This window comes from Oryx dammah, unplaced genomic scaffold (genome assembly GCF_014754425.2).
Source record: "Oryx dammah isolate SB20612 unplaced genomic scaffold, SCBI_Odam_1.1 HiC_scaffold_12, whole genome shotgun sequence".
NCBI lineage: Eukaryota > Metazoa > Chordata > Mammalia > Artiodactyla > Bovidae > Oryx > Oryx dammah.
In genome coordinates, this window is record NW_024070196.1 from 44,595,367 (window position 1) to 44,604,531 (window position 9,165).

The following is a 9,165-nucleotide window of genomic DNA, read 5'->3' on the forward strand; positions in this document are numbered from 1 at the left end:
GTAGTTGTGGCTCCTGGGCTCTAAAGTACGGGCTCAGTAGTTGTGGCGCATAGGTTTAGTTGCTCCGAGGCATGTGGGATTGTCCCAGACCAAGGATGGAACCCATGTCTCCTGCAATGGCAGGTGGATTCTTTACCACTGAGCCACCAGGGAAGCCTATGACCTTGCTGTTCAGTGGTTGGGATTGGGAAACAAGATGAGCAATGACTGCAGAAAGAGTTGTAAAATTTCAACCCAGGAAAGTGAAAAGAATGAGCAGGGCAGACAGAAGGGGCTAAGATTGCTAGAGGGAATCCACCTATCCTGGGAAGGAGATCTTTACCCTTAACTTGTGAATTGATGGAGTAGAAGTCAGGAGGGGGCAGATGAGATGGAATATGCATCTGGAAAAGTTTTCTAAGCCCTCAAGGGAGGAAAAGCGGGGAGGCTACATATGCTTGACCCCCATGGCCTTGGGCCCTCCTCAGTGGCTCAGGCTGCCACCCACTTCTGTGGGACATGACCACCATGGTCTGTGCCAAGTCAATCCTCATTATTCAGATTCCATATTTGCAAATTTGCCTATTCATTCACTTTTTTTTATAACTTTCAAATCCATACTTCGATGTTTTCACAGGCAAAACGTTTGAGTCTCCTGAGGCCCTCATGCCCTCATGAGAGTGAGGGAGGGGACTGCCTTGTGTTGGCAGCTCTCACATTGCAAACAGGTGTCCTGTGAGCTACTTAGGGTCACACTCCTTGAATCTCTGTGCTTTCTCTTGGTGATTTCGCTGTTCAAAATGAAACAACATTAATGAATCAACTGCCTGTATCAAATAAGAAGAAAAACTCACATAAAGACACCATGATGGATTGAACAGTTGGCAAAAATGTAACTGGAGGGTGGCAGGAGCCTAACCCTCTATTTTCCCTGGAGCAGATTCTGACTCTGTTAATCCTGTGTTGGTGGAAGCGTCATAGAGCATAGGTACTGTCAACTGAAAAAAATGCACAACCTAAAATTTGAGAGTTATGATTTATTTGAAGGACAAAACTGAGGACTTAAGCCTAGGACACAGCATCTCAGATAACTCTAAGAGTGGATTGCTCCAAAGAGGCAAAAGGGGAGCCAAGATACATAGGAGATTTGCAACAAAGACCAGGTAGTTGGAACATCAAAAGATTACTGTTCACTAAGGAAAACCAGATATCTCAACTTAAGAAATTTAGCACTTTCCTGTGTATAGGAAGATGCAAAGTCTGAGCTCATTGAAATCATTCCTTTCATGTGCACCCCAGCAATCTGGGGCCAGTATCCTGTGCATTCCAGTCCAAGTTGCCTCAGAGTGCCCCATCTGGGCAGCTGTAATGTGATGGCTTGATGGCTGCAACACCCTTTGTTTACTGAAGGATGTGGCAGGTGACAGTTTTTATTCCCAGTATTTGAACAGTGAGAATCAACTATCCTTGCTATATGCAGGCAATACTCTTTACAGGAAGTAACTCATGCCCGCGTCAACCCTTTGGAGGTAGACTCCTGTGGTCTAAGGAAGTAGTGCCTCTCCACTGCAAGCCCTTGCTCCTCATCCTTCTAGGTCTCCAAACCTCCAAAAGTGAAACTCGCTCAGTCGTGTCCAACTCTTTGTGACCCCATGGACTATAGCCCATCAGGCTCCTCTGTCCATGGAATTCTCCAGGCAAGAATATTGGAGTGGGTAGCCATTCCTTTCTCCAGGGGAATCTTCCTGACCCAGGGATTGAACCTGGGTCTCCTGCTTTGCAGGCAGATTCTTTACCATGTAAGCCACCAGGGAAGCCCCTCAAACCTCCAAAGGCAAGGATTAAATCCTGTTCATCTCTGACCTCCAGTGCTCAGCTCAATGCCCAACAATCAGTAAAGAAACTTGCTGAAAGAATGAAGACCACCTCCTACTTGCTTACTCAACACACAAAACACACTACTTTCCATAGAGGTGCCACTTGCCTACCCAGACAGGGCTCCAGCACAGCTGCTACCTTCTGTGAAAGGAATAGTGAACAGGTGTTATTTCAAAGGGACTGGGGGCGGCACCCCACAGCCTTAAGCTTCAGAGTTCTTAAGAGTTCTGTGATTGATTGGTAGTGTCTGTCACAGGAGAGGGGAGAGGGGATCCTGTGCCTTAAAACAGATGGAGGGCTCCTGTCCTCGTGACTTCATCAGTGTAATTTTCAAGAAGTTAAAAACTCTTACATGAATGTGGCACAAAAAGTGGGCTAGACGTTTAGTTAATTCAATAATGAGGGAAGCAACCAGATAGGAAAGATGGTTCCTGGGGGAAAATTTGAGGAATTGGTTATTTACAGGGATTTGAAAAGAAGAATGTTAGAATAAGATGGATCAGTCACATTCAGAACTGGTTATTGTTTAACCTTTGATTATCTTTTCTATTTCAGAGAAATCATTTATCTTCTGTTTGACAGAAACCTGCAAGTTAACTGGGAGATAATATCACAGACCCTTAGCTTTCAGTCTATAGTCAACAGATAGGTAAACACAGGTGCAGAACCCCTGCAACAAGGATCACAAACTTATGGTCTAAGGGGCGAAATCCAGCCCTCCTCTTGTGTTTTTCTTTCTTATTATTTTTTAATAGTTTTAAAATGTACATAACTTAAAATTTGCCGTCTTAAATTAACCACTTTTAAGTATACAATTCATATCATTGTGCAGCCATCACCAACATCATCTCCAGAACTTTTTCATCTTCCCAAACTGAAATTCTATTCCCATTAAACACTAATGTGCCACCCAGCAAAAACCCACTAACACCCCTGGCACCCACCATCCCACTTTCTTTCACTGTGGATTTGACAGTTCTAGGTATTTCATCAAACTGGAATCCTACAGTCTTTTAACATCTGCCTTATTTCCCTTGGCATAATGTCCAAATGTTTCATCTGTGTTGTAGTGTGTGTTAGAATTTCCTTCTTTTTAAAGGCTGGATAATATTCCATTATATGCATATGCTACATTTTGTTTATCCATTCATCCATTGATGGACACTTGGGTTGCTTCCATATTTTAGTTATTGTGGATACAGTGGCTATGAATATGATGAGTGTGTATGTGTCTCTTCCAGATCCTGTTTTCAATTCTTTTAGCTGTATACCCAGAAGTGGGATTACTAGTAATTCTATTTTTAGTATTTTGAGGAGCCACCATACTGGTTTTCACTGAAGCTGCACCATTTTATATTCCCATCAGCAATCACAATCTCTCCACATCCTCACCAACACTTATTGTTTTCTGCTTTTTAAAAAATAGCTGTCCTAATGATTGTGGTTTGTTACTGTGGTTTTTATTTGCATCTCCTTAATGATTAGTGATGTTGAGCATCTTATGTGTTTATTGGCCATTTGTTTATCTTCTTTGGAGAAATGCCTACTCAAGACCTTTGACCAGTTTTTTTTATACTTTCTGGAGATTAATTGCCTACCTTAGTAAATAAAGTTTATTGAAACACAGCCACACCCACTTGCTTATTTATTGTCTCTGGCTGCTTCCAAGCTGTACCTGGAAAGCTAAGTAGCTGCAAAGATGTCTGCGTGACCCGCAAAGCTGTATTTGCCATCTGGCCCTTTATAAAATGAGTTTGGTGACCCTGGCCTTGAATTATTAAGTAGTCCTTCATTGATGCTCCAACAGGACCACAAAAGAGCATGGTGAAGTCATTACTGACAAGCTTTGGGTCATTTTTCCAAAGAGTGGTAGAGGATACATACAAAACCTAGGAGTTTCTGTCTGTATCACCCCACTCCGTGATGCCCACAGATGAATCTGCTCCTCAAATTCCACTGAAACACTACTTGCTGATGGTGTGTGGGAGGCCCTCCTCCTCCTCTAGCCCTGATCCCTCCCCCCACCATGGGTTGGACAACTGAATGGATGACATTGCCTGGGTGGGTCTGCTCCAGGCACAGGGTGGAGACTGGGGTAGCCACCTAGGTCCTCTGGGCCTGGGTTATCTCACCCAGGATAATAAAGAGGATTAATTAGAACAATGTAGGTAGCCAGCTTCCTCAAGAGGAGTTCCCTAGAATGCCACCACCTCCCTGCCAGTCCAAGCTAATTCCAGCCAAGAGCACACTGCCAAAGGGAGAGCGAGTGATCTCATCCAGGAAAGATCTTTGTCCTCCCCTAGGGGATGTTAAGCAAAGCTTCCCAGGGTTTAGGCTCATCTAAGGGGCTTCAGACTTTGTTTAAACATCGGCAGGGTGAAACGACTTTTGCCTTGGTGCCAGTATTGGTTCTAAGCTTAGTATTGGGCACGATGGGAATTTGAAGGGGCCCCTGGGACATGGAACAGCAGACTGGTTCCAAATAGGAGAAGGAGTACGTCAAGGCTGTATATTGTCACGCTGCTCATTTAACTTATGTGCAGAGTACATCACGAGAAACTCTGGGCTGGATGAAGCACAAGCTGGAATTAAGATTGCCTGGAGAAATATCAATAACCTCAGATATGCAGGTGACACCACGAAGAAGAACTTAAGAGCCTTTTGATGAAAGTGAAACAGGAGAGTGAAAAAGCTGGCTTAAAGCTCAACATTCAGAAAATTAAGATCATGGCATCTGGTCCCATCACTTCATGGCAAATAGATGGGGAAACAGTGGAAATAGTGGCAGACTTCATTTTGGGGGCTCCAAAATCACTGCAGATAGACAGCATATTAAAGAGCAGAGACATTACTTTGCCAACAAAGGTTCATCTAGTCAAAGCTATGGTTTTTCCAGTAGTGAGAGTTGGATTATAAAGAAAGCTGAGCGCCAAAGAATTGATGCTTTTGAACTGTGGTGTTGGAGAAGACTCTTGAGAGTCCCCCGGACTGCAAGGAGATCCAACCAGTCCATCCTAAAGGAAATCCGTCCTTATTATTTATTGGAAGGACTGATGTTGAAGCTGAAACTCCAATTCTTTGGCCACGAAGAACTGACTCATTTGAAAAGACCCTGATGCTGGGAAAGATTGAAGGCAGGAGGAGAAGGGGACGACAGAGGATGAGATGGTTGGATGGCATCACGGACTCAATGGACATGAGTTTGAGTAAACTCGGGGAGTTGGTGATAGACAGGGAAGTCTGGCTGCTGCAGTCCATGGGGTCAGCAAAGAGTGCAGACAACTGAGCGACTGAACTGAACTGAACTGGGTGAACCACAAGGCCACACCCACCATGGCTTCTCAGCCAATCCCTTCCAGCTCCAAGCCCACAGGGAAGGGGTACGCCTGTGAACCCAAGGCTGCTGCTGCTGCTGCTAAGTCGCTTCAGTCGTGTCCGACTCTGCAACCCCATAGACGGCAGCCCACCAGGCTCCCCAATCCCTGGGATTCTCCAGGCAAGAATACTGGAGTTGCCATTTCCTTCTCCAAGAACCCTAGGCAGGAAACGCTAAACATAAACTTACCTTGTTATTTTAGTTGCTCAGTCCTGTCTGACTCTGCACCCTATGGACTGTAGCCCACCAGGCTCCTTGTCCATGGGGTTTCCCAGGCAAGAATACTGAAGGGTGCCATTCCCTTCCCCAGGGGATCTTCCCAACCCACGGATCGAACCTGCCTCTCCTGCACTGGCAGCTGGATTCTTTACCGTGGAGCCACCAGGGAAGCCCTCAACTTACTGTCGGTTCAGTTCAGTTCAGTTGCTCAGTCGTGTCCGACTCTTTGTGACCCCATGAATTGCAACACGCCAGGCCTCCCTGTCCATCACCAACTCCTGGAGTTCACTCAAACTTACGTCCATCGAGTCAGTGATGCCATCCAGCCATCTCATCCTCTGTCGTCCCCTTCTCCTCCTGTGTCCAATCCCTCCCAGCATCAGGGTCTTTTCCAATGAGTCAACTCTTCGCATGAGGTGGCCAAAGTACTGGAGTTTCAGCCTCAGCATCAGTCCTTCCAATGAGCACCCAGGACTGGTCTCCTTTACAATGGTCTCCTTTACAAGGGACTCTCAACAGTCTTCTCCAACACCATAGTTCAAAAGCATCAATTCTTCGGCGCTCAGCTTTCTTCACAGTCCAACTCTCACATCCATACATGACCACTGGAAAAACCATAGCTTTGACTAGACGGACCTTTGTTGACAAAGTAATGTCTCTGCTTTTTCACATGCTATCTAGGTTGGTCATAACTCTTACTTCCAAGGAATAAGCGTCTTTTAATTTCATGGCTGCAATCACCATCTGCAGTGATTTTGGAGCCCCCAAAAATAAATTCTGACACTGTTTCCACTGTTTCCCCATCTATTTCCCATGAAGTGATGGGACCAGATGCCATGATCTTCGTTTTCTGAATGTTGAGCTTCAAGCCAACTTTTCCGCTTTCCTCTTTCACTTTCATCAAGAGGCTTTTTAGCTCCTCTTCACTTTCTGCCATAAGGGTGGTGTCATCTGCATATCTGAGGTTACTGATATTTCTCCTGGCAATCTTGACTCCAGCTTGTGCTTCTTCCAGCCCAGCGTTTCTCGTGATGTATTTGCGTAGAAGTTAAATAAGCAGGGTGACAATATACAGCCTTGATGTACTCCTTCTCCTATTTGGAACCAGTCTGTTTTTTCATGTCCAGTTCTAACTGTTGCTTCCTGACCTGCATACAGATTTCTCAAGAGGCAGGTCAGGTGGTCTGGTATTCCCATCTCTTTCAGAATTTTCCACAGTTTATTGTGATCCACACAGTCAAACACTTTGGCATAGTCAATAAAGCAGAAATAGATGTTTTTCTGGAACTCTCTTGCTTTTTCGATGATCCAGCAGATGTTGGCAATTTGATCTCTGGTTCCTCTGCCTTTTCTAAAACCAGCTTGAACGTCAGGGAGTTCGCGTACTGCTGAAGCCTGGCTTGGAGAATTTTGAGCATTACTTTACTAGCGTGTACCTTACTACCTAGCAATCTACTCCTAGATGTCTACACAGAGTCCCTGATGGTAAATGTTAATTCCAGCTTTATTCAGAGTAGCCCAGAGGTGGAAACAAATGTCTCTCAACAGGTGAAGGCAGACTTAGAGGAGTATATCCACACTCTGGAGTGGAGAGAAAAAGCATCTGGTCCATGCAACCACGTGGGTGAACCTCGACACCCTGGATGCATAGCAGGAGGAGCCAGACACAGAAGACTTCTCTTGCAAGGACTCATCCTGTGTAGAACTCATCTGTCAAAAAAAAAAAAAAAAGAATTCATCTGTCAGAAACTGGATCACTTGTTCGTTGTCTGGGTTGGGAGGATTGACTGAGAAAGGACAGGTGGGACTTTGCAGGTGACAAATGTTCTATAGTGATTGGGGTGTGGTAGATACAGGGCTTTATACAGTTCTCAAAACCCTTGATTTGTCAGTATTTCTTAAAGATTTTTTGATGTTGACCATTTCTAAAGTCTTTATTGAATTTGTTACAATATTGCTTCTGTTTCTTATGTTTTTGGGTTTTGTGACCATGAGTCAGATGGAATTTCAGTTCAATCAGGGATCAAACCTGTAACTCCTGCACTGGAAGGCAGATTCTTAACCACTGGACTGACACAGGAGAGAAGAGGGCAGAACACAAAGAATGACGTAGCCCGAGGACACAACATGAACTGATCAGAATCAAATGGGATCAGTACTGCAGTCAACTTTGACTTCACCTAGATCCTTTACTGCTCATTCTAACACATCAGCAAGTTAAATGATACATCCAGAGGTGCCATGACAGTTCCAAGGCCAAAAAGACCAGCAAAGACCAAAAACTCGGTGGTAGCCCAGCTCCTGGAAATCTCCCCCTCTCCCCAGGTGATTGGAATAATCCTCCCACTCATTAGCCTATGAAATTACCCAGCTCATAAAAGCTAACCACACCACATTCCGAGGCCACACTCACCTTCTGAGATGTCTATGGAATGTGTTTCTCTCTAAATAAATCCACGTCTTATCTATCACTTTGTTTCTCACTGAATTCTTTCTGCAATGAGACATCAAGAACCAGAGCTTCATTAGGTCCTGAAACCAGGTCTGTGATCTCAGTTGTAAGACTGAGTTGGGTTTTGGCCAGGTTCGAGTCCCAGCACATAGGTTGAAATCCCAGTCTGAGGTAAACAGTTTCAGCACCACCAGGGAGGTCCCGAAATACAAGTATTTAATTGTGTGTGAATTATACCTCAATTTTTAAAGTTAATTTAAAGAAGAAGCCCTGGGGGCTCTCCCCTGGTGGTCCAGTGGGTAAGGCTCCACACTCCCAATGCAGGAGGCCTGGGTTGGATCCTTGGGTGGGGAACTAGGTCCCACATGCCACAGCTGAGAGTTTGCAAGCTGTGACTAAAACTCTTGCATGCCGCCACATGGAAGCACTGACACACTACAGTGAATGAACCCAGAAAACATCCTGGGAAGTGAAAGAAGCCAGACACAGAAGGCCACATCTTGTATGCATTTATGTGAAATGTTCAGACAGGCAAATCCATGGAGACAGAAAGAGGATTGGTGGCTGGCAGGGGCTGTGGGGATGGGGAGGGGCAGTGACTGCTGATGTGCATGGGGGCTTCCCACTGTGCCCACTGATGCTGCCCTGGAGGGCTGGTGGTGTGGCCCTAGGATACACATCAGGAGTCAGTGTCAGCGGAGGCTGGAGGGGGAAGGAGTGAGTGACTGCTGTGTCCAGTGACCCGAGCTTTACCCTTCATCTTCCCAGCCCTGGAAGTCAGCAGCTCCTGAGTGAGATTCAAGCTGGCTAAGGGCCGTCAGCTGACCAGACTGGTTCCTGCAGAAGTCAAAGTAGAGTGCCCCAAGGCCTTCGCATACTGCCAGGTGGGTGACTCAGCCCGACATGGACAGTAGCCACTCTGCTGATGGATGACAGACAGTCAGGAGCCTTGTGGGACATCTTAAAGTCATGAAGCCTCTGCCAGGCCTGGGGCAGGGACCAGGAGTTAGGGCTTTCTCTAAGCCTCTGGGCCCCAACTCCGGATTCCTGTGAGCTCTTGGTCTCCCAGCCTGGCAAACCTGTTCTCCCTCTAGTCGTCCCTGTTTTAAGTAGCACCTCGGTGTGTCTTCTGATGATGCCCAGGCTCCTCCTGCCTCCCAACCACAACCTGCTGTCCTCTCCCTCCCTCAGTTCCATGCGCTGGCCACGCCCTTGTCCAAACCCCTGTCTGGAGCCTGGGCCACCCCAGGATCCCTTAGTC